The sequence below is a fragment of the Bactrocera oleae genome, chromosome 5 (genome assembly GCF_042242935.1).
Source record: "Bactrocera oleae isolate idBacOlea1 chromosome 5, idBacOlea1, whole genome shotgun sequence".
Lineage (NCBI taxonomy): Eukaryota > Metazoa > Arthropoda > Insecta > Diptera > Tephritidae > Bactrocera > Bactrocera oleae.
The window spans coordinates 26,316,566-26,332,924 of NC_091539.1; the positions used below are offsets into that span (position 1 = coordinate 26,316,566).

The window sequence follows — 16,359 nt, forward strand, 5'->3', positions numbered from 1 at the left end:
TGTTGTTTCTATAAATTTTTTAGGCATGTAATTGCAGGTAGAAATTCTGATGTGCTTGGTTGTACAAATACAATTTTTTTTAACATGTTTACACAAAACGGTTATTTGTTAACGTTTTACTTTTAGCGCTACCAATGTAAATTTTTAATTGCGGCTTTATGTGCTTGTGTTTTACAAAGCGTTTTTATTGTGGTTGCCGGTTTAACACCTTATGAGTTCTACGTTTACGCCGTGGAGTTTCAAAATTTACCAACTGCCAATTACACGGGTCATCAAAAAAATAACTGTTGTTTGTCCTAAACTTTATACTATGATTTTTCGATTATTTAGACACAAAAACGAAAAGAAATACTTTTTTTTGATATAAAGTTTGCTTTTGGATAGTTATAATAATAATAAACTTTATTCAATTTTTTAAAAATTTTAATTAGTTTTATTGCATTCAAAATACCGCGAGATTGGAGTGGAGCTTTTATATTCAGAGAGTGCCTTCAAATGGCACTCAAGTGGTAAATAACGATCAGGTGCTTCGTACATATCCAGAAAATGTTAAAATGTCATCGAGAAAGTGTAAATACAATGCTGATGCATTTTGTTATATATGTGGTGAATTTATGAAAGTTAGAGACACTAAATTTGAGTAAAAGTCATGTCAAGTTCTCTGCGATGCCTATGAAGCATATTTTGACTGTAATGTTCGAAATCAAGATAAATCATGGACTCCACATGTTGCTTGTGGTTATTGTAAAAGATGTTTGGAAGGTGAGCAATTTTTGAGCGGCGAATCTACTGTAATAGAAATTTATTTAAATTCTATAGTTTAGGCTGGTATCGAGGTGAAAAAAGGTCTATGAAGTTTGCGACACCAAGAATTTGGCGTGAATAAAGGAACCATGTCCATGATTGCTACTTTTGTTTTGTTAACCCGAGTAAACGACGTAAAGGTAAAAATGCAAAATCTGTCGATTATCCTGACCTTGCATCTTCTTCTGCTCCAATTCCACTTGTCCTGACTCGACCAGTGCCTGAGCCACCAAAGAATCTATCTCAAAAAAGTAACTCATCTTCGTCATAAATTTTTATTTATATATTGCACTTTCAAGTCGAGGTCAAATTTCGTGTTGACCCGTGTTATCCAATAAAGCATTTGTTAAAATTCGATTGGTACAATAAAAGTTATAAGCGAAAAGTTTTCACCGATAATGTAATCAAAGCGAGAGTTTTACCCAATGATGATTCCAAGGGAAGCTACCTTATTTTCTGTTTTAAGGATGGAAAGCCCTATTACTTACATTGTTTTGCCTCCTCTAGGTAATGTTGCCTTGCAATTTGTAGCGCATATTTAGATCGATCTTTTGCAGCGTGATGGGCAACGATCATCTTTCGAAACTGGCCAATATGAACGCCACACTGCTGTTTCAGTATTAGGTGCGCCCCATGCTGGGCACGAAGTATGCAGCGGAGGACTTCCGTCTGTGGTGGGATTGAATTGTTAACAAAAAATGCTGGATTCATCAATCAAAATAGTGGAGGGAACCTGAATAAGTAAGTAAATTATAAAACTCCTCTAAATGTTATATAAATAATATAATTATAACTGGCAAATACTGTATGCTTCTATGTTAAATACGTGTACGTATACTTTATTTATTGGAATTGCTACTACAAATTGTTTCTTCGGGTTTATTTTAGCAGAAAATTTAAAGTGGAAGATTTATTCATATTAACCTAAAATTATTTTTTATAATATGTCATCAGCTGAAATTTTAACATTTTGTTTGGTTTCCTCAACATAGGTAACCCATGTTAAACATTTGTTTGGTAACCAAATAAAATGTTAAGGGAAGTAAACTGTTTAAATGAGCTAAGCCTCAGTAACTAAACACCCCACTCTACTTGGCAAAAACTGGCGCACCCTACTACTACACATCACACCTGAGAACACCACCACACTCAGGAAGATGTCACCACACGACGACACCCCACACCGCCAAGCAACAATAAGGATGGTCCCCACATTAGAGGATCAAGATTCGTTAGGACACTGCGCCGCGGAAACAACGCATTCGCTTAAACACATTCGTCTCAACAACAGACCTGAGCGCCAAGTCAACATTTGATACGAAAGCTCCTGCGCGGAACTTTTCGATCGATCGCCGCATGTAATACGTAATTCAAAATCCGTTTTACTAACATTATAAAACGGTTACCAGACTGTTGTAAGTTTTAGGTTAATTTACGGAAAAACCCGAAAACAGTTTGGGTCACTATTTACATCAAAAAGAATACAATATATAATATACTTATATATATATATAAATATATCCATATACTGAAGAAAAAGACAAAAATGCTTACTCTTGTGTTTCCAAACACACGAATTTAACGAATATAATAAAAAAAAAAACGTATTCATATACTTGACCACATTTTCTAGCAATGCCCCTTATGTTTAACGAAACAATAAGCAGGATTGCAAAAAATACGTAAGCAAAAGACCAAATCAAAATTATAAAATATAAAAGAAAAAACAAATCAAACATACATATATCCATATCTATTAAATCTATACTAACTTTAACATAAGTATCATAACATATAATCATAATTGTATAAGTACCTGCTAGTTTCGTTTCGCGCTCTCTTCGTATTGCGAACATCTGTACTCATATTATATTATATATAATCATAAGGCATAGAATCTGCCTGTCTCTTTGTACCCTACGCTGGGTAATATTAAACTATTAACTTTTAAACATTCACTAAAAAGTGATTTGAATATTGCGTATAAATAAACATTGTGGTAAATTAAAACTATCTTAAAACAAAAAAAAATTCTCAAAAGTACATCTTTCGCTATTAGAAATAAAAAAGCAAAATCTTAACAATTTTTAGACTCGTCTCCAAGCGGTTCATGACGCCATAGTAGAAACTGAGTCATCAGATCTACCACAAAATTTTAAAATCTCGGCTTTCGCCAATTATGCAAACTGCTTAGACCAGTACGAAGCTACAAAAGCTATGATCTCCGATCAGTTAAAGCTAATAAAAGCTATTGCACATACTCCACATCCGAGAGTAGAGCTGCCACAAGTACAAAATCAAGAGGCAAGCTCAGGCATCCACATCGAGGTGCCCGCATGTGACACAGAAACATTTTATGGAGGTAATGAAGAATGGCCGTCCTTTCGGGACATGTTTTCAGCCGTTTACATCAACCATCCCAAGTTATCAAAAGCGCAAAAATTGTATCACCTCCGATACAAAACTAAAGGCCAAGCAGGCGTATCTGTCAAACAGTTCGTACTAAATGACGACAATTTTAATTTGGCTTGGGAAGCTCTAAAAGCAAGATATGAATCGTTACTTGTGTGGGAGCAATCGCTCTCATCACGAAAGAAATGCCCTACGTGGCAACAAATGAAAGAATTTCTAACTATCCAGTACGAAACCGCTGAAAGGGTAGATAAAAAACTAATTAAAGCAAAAATTGTTCAGCACGACCTAAAAAGAAGCTTCAATAGACCCCAAGCTAGTAGCAAAAACAAATTAAGCAGAAGCTTTTACAAAACGCAATCATTCACATCCGAACAGAATAAACATACGTCATGCGAACTATGCACAAGAGGGCATAAACTACAATCTTGCGAGAAGCGCTTGTACAAAAAGAACCACAGGTTTAGTGGTAACAACAACTCCCAAAAACCAAAGTCCCGAAAATTGCCAAAAAGCACCATGGTGCTCAAAGGCATTAAAACCTCAAACGCTACACAGCGAAAATCAAAGTAGGGTACTACTACCCACAGCAGTCGGCTCCATCGAACACCGAGGAGAACTGTTTAAACTTAGGACCTTAATAGACCAAGGATCACAACGATCCTTCATAGCGTCTATAGCACAAAATAGGCTACAACTGCCAACAAAACAAGCCAACTTTGAAATTATAGGAATGGGCGGAAGAGGAGTGCAATACTCTAACAAAATCTGCCCCATTACCTTAATTTCCCCCAAGCGGAGAAGAGAATTAAAGCAGAAGCTATAGTCTTACCGCAACTAACAAATATGCTTCCAAGCTATCATATAAATAGCAAGCATTGGCAAAAGGTTTCACATCTAAAGCTAGCAGATCCCAACTGCAACACACCCGCTCAAAGAGACATTCTATTAGGCAGCGATCTCATACCTCAGATAATACTCGAGATTGTTGAGAAAATTTCAAACACACTATTGGCACAAAATACTATTTTCGGTTGGATTCTAAGTGGACTAGTTACAGAACCAGTTTCCACATCAACGACTCAAGTTGATGAATACTCTAAAGAATACCTTCATTCACAATTAAGGAAATTTCGGGAGTTAGAAAAACGCCCCCTTGTATCAATTACAACTCCAGAAGATCAGTATTGTGAAGACTTCTACAAAACCACAGGATGGCTTTCGCCAATAATGATACAAAAATCATGAGCTATAGCCTGGCTAGAAAGACCACCGTGAGCATGAAACACATATATATTATATCGCACGTACACAGGTCCATTCGCGACATAATTCTCCTAGAAAAATCGACACAGTACACAATATTGGATGATACTAACATCCTTGAAGGATTTTATCGTTCTCCCGAGCCCATTAGAGTAGTATAATAAGTTCTCAAATTTATAGAACAACACAAAAATAAAATTAAGGGATCACCAAACTCCCAAGGTGATACAGCGATGCTGCTAGACTTGCAAAAAGCAAACGTCGCATTTATCTCAGCGCTCCTCATATGGGTAGTTTATGGGAATCAGCTATAAAAAGCTTCAAATCCCACTCAAAAAAATTAACGAAAATCACAAACCTCACTCTCGCAAGATCCCTCAAAGGTTTCAAAGGAGCACCCATTCTGGTCAAATCTGAGCCAGGCGTGGAATTGCTAACCTTAATAAGCCGATGGTAATGAAATGTTAAACCAACAATACAAATAATAATAATAATAATATTATTATAAAAGAAACCCAAAGAAAAAAAAGTTACTTACCTTAAAGCACCTACATGCATATTAAAATGCATACAAGATAATACTACAGATAAATATGGATATAACATTACTCCATCACCATGTGACCCCCCCGCACCCTCGACTACTCACATATATCATTTTAGTAAATTTGTGTAAAACTAGGCAATATATTCTCCTAGGGTGCCCAGAATGTTTAAATGAGCTAAGCCTCAGTAACTAAACACCCCACTCTACTTGGCAAAAACTGGCGCACCCTACTACTACATATCACACCTGAGAACACCACCACACTCAGGAAGATGTCACCAAACGACGACACCCCACACCGCCAAGCAACAAACATTCGTTATGACACTACGCCGCGTAAACAACGCATTCGCTTAAACACATCTGTCTCGTCAACAGACCTGAGCGCCAAGTCAACATTTGATACGAAAGCTCCTGCCGCAACTTTTCGATCGATCGCCGTCATCGTAAACCTGCGAAGTGAACAACGTTTTTTTGACTCTTTCTCTGCGGAATCTTTAATCTTTAATTTAATTTGTTAAAGTTCAATTTAACTCTTAATAAATTTTAAATTTGCAAACTTTTTTCATCACATTTTCTTTGCTTTATTCGAAAATAAATGTTAAAGGCAGGTGTAAAGTGAAGGTGGTGAATGGCTTTGTGAAAATTAGTATCAATTTATACATAAACAAAAGATTGTATGTTAAAATTTCAGTACAATTTTTGACATTTTTTAACGTGTAATCATCAATACTAGTATAGTATTAAGTACTAAATTAATTAATTTTAATATTAGCATACATGTATGTACATAATGTGCGAGATTAGTATAACTATTGTAAATTTTAAAAGGTTAAACAATTATTAATAACTATCTATAAACCATATATAAGCTCCATATATAAACTTCTTAACCAAAAAATAATGATAATATAGTATTTACATATATAAAAAAATTATTGTAAGAGGGAAAATTTAGTTTGTAATGTACTTGTAGATCTGTTCATATGTATAAAAGCTAATCTAAGATAATTACTTAAAATTTGTTATAATTATTGTAAGAAGAAAAATTTAATTTGTAATGTATATATGTAAGTATATATAAATAATAGTATTTAAAAGCTAATTAGAAATAATTGCTAATAATTTGTAAAAATATAAAGGAAGAATACAACTATATTGTATAAACATATATATAATATTAGAAAAGATAAAATAAATAAAAATAAAATAAGAGTTTCAACTGGTTTATTTATAAGGAAAAAGGTAGCCGATGCGTTAGGCAGTGGTAACCAAATAGGAAGTGAGGAGGTAACCGATGCACAAACTATTTTCATAAACATATGGATAACCAAACAAAGAATTTTCCAAAATAGTTGGCAAATTAGAGCAGTAAAATATATGTAGCATTTGCGCAAGAGCAATTAGAGAGAGCAAGTAAGATATCACACTGACGTGTAGTGAAACAGGAAAAAAAATTAATTTTTCCCCGCGGCTAGAACAAATGTAGCCTATCGGATAACAAATGCATTAATTTTAATAACCAAAGATAACGAAATAGCTATCTTTTACCCGTCGCGTTGGGGGCTGACATGTGCGTCTCATGTCGGCGCAAAATATTTTGTAACATACATATATAGACGAAAAGTCGAAATGGTGTGAAGTATTTTTTCTAAAGCAAAAGTTAACGTGATGATTTTAAACAAACACTGTTGGGTATATACACATACATATATACACATAGCCGGCAAAAGCTCTCACGTCGGTGCAAAAGATTTCAGACCCATCAGCCTATCCTCGTTTTTGTTAAAAACATTAGAGAGGCTTATGGATCTGTACATTAGAAGCAGAATACCGAGGGGTAAACTGTTACGGGCGCAGCATGCATATATCAAAGGCAGGTCGGTCGACACTGCTTTGCATGATGTAGTGTCATAGCTGGAGATAGCTCTCAAGCACAAAGAATTTGCTGTGGGCACTTTTCTCGACATCGAGGGGGCCTTCAAAAATGTGTCGCAGCGGAGTGGGGTGGTGCCAAGATAACCAGAAAAGTGAATAGGGGAACTCGGGGAGTGCTCTCCCCACTGCTCTGGATATTGGTGGTAAACAACCTACTTATAGAACTCGAGACGCAAGGCTGTCGGGTGACAGCCTACGCTGATGATGTGGTTCTTATGGTTAAGTGAAAAGTCCTGAATACCGTCTACGAGCTCACCGAAGGGTACCTGAACGTGGTATCTAGCTGGGCGAATAGAAGCGGCCTATGCGTCAACCCAAGTAAAACCGAAATGGTTTTATTTACCAGGAGGTATAAGATACCAAATGTGCCTCTCCCCTCCTTCGGGCGTTCACTTCTTCAACCTGCTGAGAAAGTGAAATACCTAGGGCTCATCCTCGATAGAAAACTTTCCTGGAGACCAAACATTGAGGAGAGAGTTAAGAAGGTATCGGTCGCCTTATACTGCTGCAAAGGGGCTATAGGGAAAAGGCGAGGACTCTCACCTAAGGTGGTGTTCTGGCTCTACGAAACCGTAGTTAAGTGTGTTCGTCTGGTGGAGGGCGCTCGAAAGGTCCACACTGGCTAAAAAGCTTGAGCGGGTCCAAAGAGCGGCGCTCATCGGAATCTCCGGTGCACTGCGGACCACACCTACAATAGCTCTTAATGCTATTTTCAACATAGCACCTGTGGACATTGCCGGTAGGTGCATTGCCGCGAAGTGTGCTCTAAGGCTCAGGGAAGCTGGGCTTATGAAGGGGTCCGAACAAGGACACTCCGAAATTCTTTCCTCCTTCAGCTGCATTCCGGAAAATATAGATCACTGCGTCACTGGAGGGACATGTGGATGGGAAGAAGCCGCTGGAGAAGAGGCGCAGTGAGCTTTTTCACGGATGGATCGAGGCTAGGAGGGAAGGTTGGAAGGGGGGTTTTCTGCAAGGAGCTCTCCGTCAGTCTTAGCTTTAGTGTTTTTCAGGCGGAAGTGGCTGCTATCAAGGTGGCGGTTAAAGTACTGCTGCGTAGTGCAGCCTCGTTTGTAGAAGTGAGAATCCACTCCGATAGTAGGGCGGCAATACTAGCTTTGAGTGCGCGAACCCTGCAATTAAAGCTAGTCAAGGAGTGTCTGTCCTCTTTAGAGATAGCGTCTGGCTATTTCAACAACAGGCTCGTTTGGGTGCCTGGTCACAGCGGAATCGCTGGAAACTGCAAAGCCGATGAGCTAGCCAGGGGGGGCACCTTTTCATCGCTCACATCGGAATGGGATCGGGTTGGATCTCCGTTAGCGTCTTGCGCTCTAGCTTTGGATCAATGGACCTCGCGTGCACTCAGCAGACGCTGGTCGACGACCAAGTCCTGTGCGACCGCGAGATACTTCTGGCCAAGAGTGGATCGCAGGAGGTCGGGGGAACTTCTCGCCCTGAGCAAAGTGCATCTCGCCGCTATGGTAGGAGTTCTCACTGGACACTGTCCAATGGGCACTCATGCGGTACGGCTTGGAGTACTACCCGATGCTAGTTGCCAAAGTTGCATGGAGGAGGGCGAGGTGGAATCATCCCGGCACTTTCTCCTCCAATGTCTGGCTTTCGCTAGGCTGCGATTCAAATATATCGGCAATCACACTTTTGGCGGACCTGAATACTTATCCGAAATGGATATTGGCCGTCTTAACAAGTTTGTAGTAAGCACAAAGCGTCTCGTCGACTTGTAATGGTCTTTTGATCCAGAGTATAGGAGTTTTGTAGGTATCACAACGTACCCGCGTCTTAAGCTGTCCAAGTGGGATCCTTTCTGGGATCGACCTCCTAACCTAACCTAGCTTAAATTGATACTACCGTTACTTCTCATGAATTTGTTCGTTCTCAAACTATTGGAAGAACGTATTCTTCTGTCCAGCGCGACGTAAACAATTTAAAAAAAACTGGAATTTTAACGTCAAAACCGTGATCTGGCCGTCCGAAAATACTATCAGCCCGGGAAGAACGGAAAATAATATATATGGTGAAAGTTAACCCTCGAATTACGTCCACAAAGATTATTGAAAACGTAAATATAACCATTAAAAAAACAATTTGTGCCGAAACTGCTATAAAATTTTTTCGAAAAGCTGGATATCATGGTATAGTCGCTCGAAAGAAACCAAATATTTCATTTGTAAACAAGCGAAAACGCATTGAATTTGCTCATAATTATATAAATAAGTCGCCGGAATTCTGGAGACAAGTAATATTTTCGGATAAAAGTCAATTTTGCATTTTTTGGAATAAAAGGTCGACAAATTGTGTGGCGCAAGTCAGGAACTGCCCTTGAAAGGAAAAATCTTGTTGGTACAGTTAAACATGGAGGTGGCGGAATTATGGTGTGGGGTTGCATGGCGGCTGGTGGTGTGGGTCAGCTTGAATTTATTGAATCCACAATGGATAAATGGGGTTATTTGAACATTTTAAAAAACAATTTGAAACAAAGTGCAGAGAATCTTGGATTATCTTCGACGTTTTGGTTCTAACAAGATAATGACCCGAAGCATACTGCGAAAATTGTTAGACTTTGACCCTTTTACAATGCTCCCAGACAACTTAAAACGCCCCCTCAATCACCTGACCTCAATCCTATTGAGCATCTATGGGATCTGTTGGAAAAAAGAATTTGTCTGCATACAATAACAAGTAAAGAGGCTTTGCGAAGTGGTGTGAAAGAAGAATGGTCCAAGATTACAGCTGAGGAAACAGATAAGTTGGTAAGATCAATGCCAAATCGATTGAGCGAGGTTTTAAAACAACGCGCCAACAAAATATTGAATTTAATTTTTCTTTATCATTTTTAATACTTTTGTAACTAATTTTAAAGCTGAACGCAGACTTAATGGTGCCTGTTTACTTTTCTTTACACTAAAATCTCGTTATCACAAAAATGAAAATATGAATACACCTATTTACATTGTGTTTTTACTTCACTTAAAAAATAGTGTCGGGTGAACGCAGACTTTATTGCCTATGTGTATATATTTCATATTAATTATTATATACATTTAATACCATATTACCACATAAGGAATATTTTTAAATTATGTCGAGTTGTCGATGTTCAGAAACGTCGAGTAAGCACAGCGGCTGCAAACAAATTAAGCGAAATGTAGTTTTATAATAAGTAGAAAAGTTATACATAAACTAGACGATAAGCCGCACAGTACGGTACTTTCCGTAGTTTTTTTAATCAAAGAATCAAATACGTAATTGGCGCAATCGACGTTCCGTGTTCCAGTTCGAAAACGACAAAAAAATAATTACAAATTGTTAAAGTAAAAGCAGAATCAAGTGCTGTGATTTTAAACTACAAAAAAATTTAATGTAATGATTATTTTTAATATGGGCGTTGGAAGCTAAACACAAATTCTCCAAAGCAACAGCAAACAATTTAACAACTTATAAGTAAACGCAAATTCTGCAAATTGTAATATAGCGAAGGCGCAGGAAAGTAAAAGCTTAATAGAACCTTTTCAAAGATCAATTTTTTTTTGGAAAAATCAGAGAACTAAACTCAATTGTTTAAAAAGTGATATATGTATAAAAGATATATATATAATCCATAAAAAAAAAACAAAGAAGTGATTCCTGAGATTTTCCTGCTGAAAACCGTATGTCAGTCGCAATAACTGCAAGAGAAGAATTTTATAATAAACAGCAGTAGCAGCAAGCAACAGTAGCAGTAAGGGCAACAACAACAGCAAGGTACAGACTAACACACTAGCACATACAATACATAAAATAGGCTTGCACAGCCAATTTTACAAATATAGATATTAAACTTTTAAGTAACTAAACTTAAGTACATTAATATATAAAAATACATATATGCCAAAAGTAATGAACCTCAGATTCATCTTACAAAAGCATTTTTCCGAAAAACAATTATTTGTATGTTATGTATGGTATGGTTTGTACTATAAACTTAAGAAAATTAAAAACAACAAAAAAAATGGTTGCATAATTTTGAGTAAAAAGACCCAGTAAGGAAAATAATGGCAGACCAAATAGAACTGATAACTCGATGCTTAGCATCTTTAACGCAGATAACTGCGCAAAATGAAAAATAATAATCAATTTACAATTAGCAAAGAGTCGAAAAGAGCTTAAAATGTCTAGCTCCTTTCGAAGTGAATGTAAAACAATTGCCATCCCTCATTGAGGCTATTGACAGAGTACGAAGGGGCTATGTAGAGCAGGAAGAAAAAGTTTTTAGGGTGATCTATGACTTAAAAATTGGTGGTTCAGCAAAAAAATTTTTGCAAACAAACCACAAGATCGGGCAACTTGTAAAGCTAAACTAAGGCAGCATTACAAACCCATAAAAGACCAAATGATGATCACAAAAGAAATTTCGTTACTGAGAGTAAGCAGTATAGCGGAATTAATTAATATGGCCCGCATTTGTAATTTCGACGAGTCATAATTCTCCGCGATTAGCGGCTCGATCCTTATAACACCAGTCATTATACATAAGAGCTTAATTGAACTTTTCATCAAAAAATAAACTTAAATTTATTTTTCGTAGTCGTCTACAGTGAGCCCATAACTTAAAGTTCCGTGGATACAATAAATACTGACTATTTAAATGTGTACAAAAGCATTACAATGTATGAATGATGAAAAGAAAGAGAGTACAAGTGGTTGCAGGGTTTAAAGAGGCACATATTTATATGTTCATGGAATACTATTTACTACGAAATATTTCGGCTCCACTACACTTAATAATAATAAACAATAACTGAAAATATAAATTTACACCTATTAATGACTCCACGCTGGCTTCAGTTGGAGTTCCGTCAATCATTGAAATTTTCAGCGTTCAAACGATTGGCTGTGTAGACGTGACATAAAAACATTATGCCATGCATTACAATTTTCTCTTTTGTATATTGTAACGGATGTCTCGATAAATCCTCTACCTGTAACTCACTCTTGAGTTAAATTAAAGTCCCAATTTAATGGCTATACACTTATCTTTATTCCAACAACTTAACACTTTTGCTCGATATTCGAGTTTACAACTTATTGCTTATAGCTTAATTGCTTTTTACACGGCAACACTCTAATTAGAACTGTGTCTGCTGCACAATCCGGCAGCCCTTATATAGTAAATTTTGAACAAAAGTTGTCTAGTTGCTTCTGGCAGTTTATCGTCGATTCTGATGTGTTCTGGTATTCGTGTTCGCCACAATATTTAGAAATAAAATACAATTTTATGAAAAAAATATGAAATATACTTTCTGAATCTACCAACTTTCTATAATTGACATACAATGTATCTACGTTGATTGTTATACTAAAAACTTAAAAAACAAGTTACATGATATGTATACATATTTACAAAATTACACAAAATTTTGTTAACTTACCTTTGCCCTTCAAAAACGAAAATGACTTTTTCTTTAACATTTTTCGCTCGTACTTCAATTTCGTTTTTTTTAATTTTTCTATTGGCACCATTCGCACTCACTCAATCCGATCAAGAAATGAGATAGCAATAATGTGTTTGTTTGGGATTCAAAATTGGTCAAGAAAGAAATTATGAAAAGGCTGTGGCCCCGCTCCGTAATATAATAATAATAATATAATAAATTTGCAAAGACAAATAATTTTCTATATTAAATTAGGTGACAACTATACCCACTCCTCATATAACGGTTTTGTTAAAAACTACTTAAAGTGCGATAATTCATTAACTTAACGGCGTCAGAGACATTAAATTTTACACTTAGGATGGCACAAGAGGGCTTTATATTATACGATGGGCGTGGTACCGCCAACATTTAGGTGAAATCACTTCTCTCTAGGCCTACTTGATCAATTTTAACCAAATTTGGTACATAGGACTATTTTTACATTCTTATCTTACACTGTTAAAATGGGCGAATCGGACTGCTACCACGCCTACTTCTCATATAACACAACTTTAAATTTCATCTGGTTTTTTCAATTCCCAATATACAAATCAAGTATCAATTAATATATCGAGATAAATGTTTGCATGAATATTGCCTTTAAGATATGCCATTTCAGGTCTAAAATTTGTCAAAATCGGACCAAAACTATTTAAGTGACCAGATAACGGAAATGTGGCCCCCAGACCTTATGGCTGACGTTTTACCTAAGCCAACGGTCAATGTGTGAGACATAAAATTGAAATTAGAAGAGAATCCTTTATAGATAATAGTCAAAATGGGTTAAATCGGGTCAATATTTCTCTTAGCTTCCATATTCCTAATAGATCATTTTCAAACTTCCGGCTGACTTTATACCCCATATATTTACCAATATGTGAGTTATTTTAATAAAATAATGTGAGCGTGTTTTACTCTTAATGGTGCATCTCTGTGCTTTAAATGGATAAATTAGAGTGAGAACTTGTTCTAGCCGTCTTCTAACTAATATCAGGATTTTCAAACATCCGATTGACTTTATCCTCATACATTGGTGATGACATGTGAGGTACCTTAATGAAACTCATCTGTTTCTGTTAATAATATAGAGTTATGCCAAAAATAAATAAAATTGGTTTAATACGACCAATATCTTTCATATATCTACTGTAAGATTTTTAAACTTCCTTTATACCGTATATATCGTAAAATATGTAAGATATCTTAGCAAAATTAACAGACTGTATAATATTGGATATACTTTAGCTTAATACCGAAAATATGTGAAGTTATATTATAGTACAATACATATAATAATTTCCGTTATTTTAACAAACCTTATTAGATCTAGACCTTAATCTAATATCCCTAATATCATCAATTCCAATCCTCTGGTTGATGTTTTGCACAACAACTCAATGTATTAAAATTAGTTTGTTCGGTTAAGTTTGTGTCAGATACATATAAGTATCTCATTTGAGGATAATTTTAATATAATTTTCGACAAATAATGAACGTTGAATTCTTTCATATTATTATATGAAGTTTTGCCAAATTTGTTGAATATATTTTTTAATTCCAAAATTTTTGTAATTTAAAGAATTTTTTATGACCGCATAAAATAAGTTGACACTCACTCTGAATATTTAAACCAAATAAAGTTCATTAATCCACTCACAATTTCGTCAAATAACGAATATTGTACTCATATATAATTTTTTTTAATATAACGTTTTATCTACACCTTTACTTGTATATCGTTCACCTTTGATCCTTGGTTCATTCTTGTGGTGTGTTGTTTTGTTTTGCAACATTTTGATTAAAATTATTTTGGTGTTGATAAAACTACACATTTAATAATTTAGTTCTTCTATATACCATAAATTTTTGAAAGATTTTTTAATAAAAATATTGGCGTTATTATCAATGTCAGCAGGGAGGGGCAGCTGGACAGAAATGCAACGGGTTCTAAACTGGAGAGCAAATTACCTGCGCTAAATCAGTCCATTATAAAGGCATATTCAGGCCTCAGAAATCTATTCTTAGAGGCAGAGAGTTAGAGATTATTTATATTGTCAAATACCTAGGCCTCACGCTAGATTCCACTCTTCGTTGGAAGCAGCATGTGGACCTGATCATAGTCAAGGCTACAAAAGCACTCATGGTGTGCCATCGGCTTACCGGGATTATCAGCTGGATGTATACCATGATCGTGAGAGCGGTTATCCACTATGGGGCGGTGGCTTGGAATTCAAAATCATCGCAGACTTAGATAGGACTCTAACTATCGAAGCTGCAGCGACTTGCCTAAATCTGCGCGTAGGGTGCAATGCCTACGTGCCCGACAGCAGCACTAGAAGTGATGCTAGAACTCACACCGCTACATATAGTAAAATAAGAATAGTATGAGGTTTGTGCCCTCTCCTCCATGACAAATAATGCCAAAGTCCAAGCAACTTGACAAACTCCAGAAACCTGCTGGGGGCAATTGAGGTAATGTGCCCACATTAATAGAACCGATGGCCTTGAGTCTGCGTCTACAAATTGATGTGCAATTTAGAATCAGGTGTTCTGGTGTTTCCGGGTCCATGTAGCAGAAACGGCAGGTTCCACAAGAATCTACGCTCACGTTGGACAGATGTTTCTTGAGCCTGCAGTGCCAGTGCAGAGCGCCGGAGCCGGAACTTGTCCCAGGAAGGATTATCATAGCTCTGAACCTGGCAAGGTTGTACCCTCCCAGTAGAAGCTTAACATGGGGCATACCTGTTGTTTGTTGCCAGAAAGTAATATAGTAATTAAACAGACAGATACTTTGCTTCAAATAGAGAAGAAGGGCTTGGCAGAGGAAAGGTAATCTCACCCCAACAGATAAAGGCTCTAAGTGATGAAATACCACTGGCTCTTCTCCAAAGGGACAGCATTACCAAAATTGTAAGCTTCACTAAGAAGATAAAAGTTACCCTTGGCAGTAAGGCGGAATGGAATGATTCCACGTTAAACCTACTGCTAAGGGAGAACACTATTAAGTGGTACACCGACGGCTCGAAAACGTCGGAGCGGATTGGTGCAGAAGTTGCAGGACCATGCACCAAGCTCTATATTTCCATCAGAAGTTTTTCAAGCACCTTCCAAGCGGAAGTCTATGCTATAAGTCGGTGTGTAGAGATAAACCTCCAACGCCGGGAATAAACTGGCTGACGAGATGGCCCGCTCTGCAGCTTCCACCAGAATGGTTTAAATGTAATCAATCTCCCAAGAGATTATTTCCGGCTACTTATCACGTTCTATACCGGCCATTGCAAGCTAAAAAAGCATCTATACAATATAAGCCTAGCCTCTTGTGCAGACTACCGATTCTGCGATATGGAGCCGGAAACCCCAGAACACTTGCTAATTAAGGAGCTTGGATCCATATTTCAGAATAGGGATCACATCGCTTTATTAGCACCGAGCAGAATGTTGGAATTCATCAATGTGCTGGGGCTAAGTGAGTGGTTGTGACTTAGGGATAGGGCACAATAGACCCTAGGTCGCGATGCATACCTCATTTTCAATCAATATATCTATATAGCTAATTGCTTACCGATATGTTATCAGTAATTAAGGCAGTTGTTATCCAATAGGTTACTTTTGTTCTAGCCTCTTAGCGCAAATTCTACATATATTTTAATGTTCTATTTTGGAAAACTATCTGTTATTCTTTGGTTAACAGTGTCCTTTTCATTGGCTATTTGTTTGGTTAGCCATCTAATACTGAAAATAGTTTCTTTGATTATTGTTATGGTTACCTATAAGTAACAGAAAACTGGTGCATAGGTTATTTGTTTAGTTACAGAGAACTGGTCCATCGGTTACATCGTCACTTGCTATGTTATGTATTTGTAACCTTTTTACTTATAAATAAAACAATTGAAATTCTCATTTACTTTTTATTTGTTT

The 16,359-nt window shown here is 36.6% G+C and overlaps 1 long non-coding RNA gene across 12 annotated transcripts in view; it reads left to right on the top strand.

Annotated features, from left to right (window-relative positions):
* The window catches only part of LOC106624049 (uncharacterized), a 44,937-nt gene extending 41,583 nt beyond the window's left edge, over positions 1 to 3,354 (top strand). For 5 of the 12 annotated variants that reach the window (XR_011396656.1, XR_011396659.1, XR_011396660.1 and 2 more), the window contains 2 exons: positions 38 to 1,545; positions 1,797 to 3,354. This is a non-coding gene — a long non-coding RNA (uncharacterized lncRNA). Of the gene's footprint in view, positions 1 to 23; positions 1,546 to 1,796 lie in introns of all 12 variants that reach the window. The other 7 variants (XR_011396663.1, XR_011396666.1, XR_011396658.1 and 4 more) reach the window with 7 other exon arrangements.
* Positions 3,355 to 16,359: the final 13,005 nt, after the last annotated feature.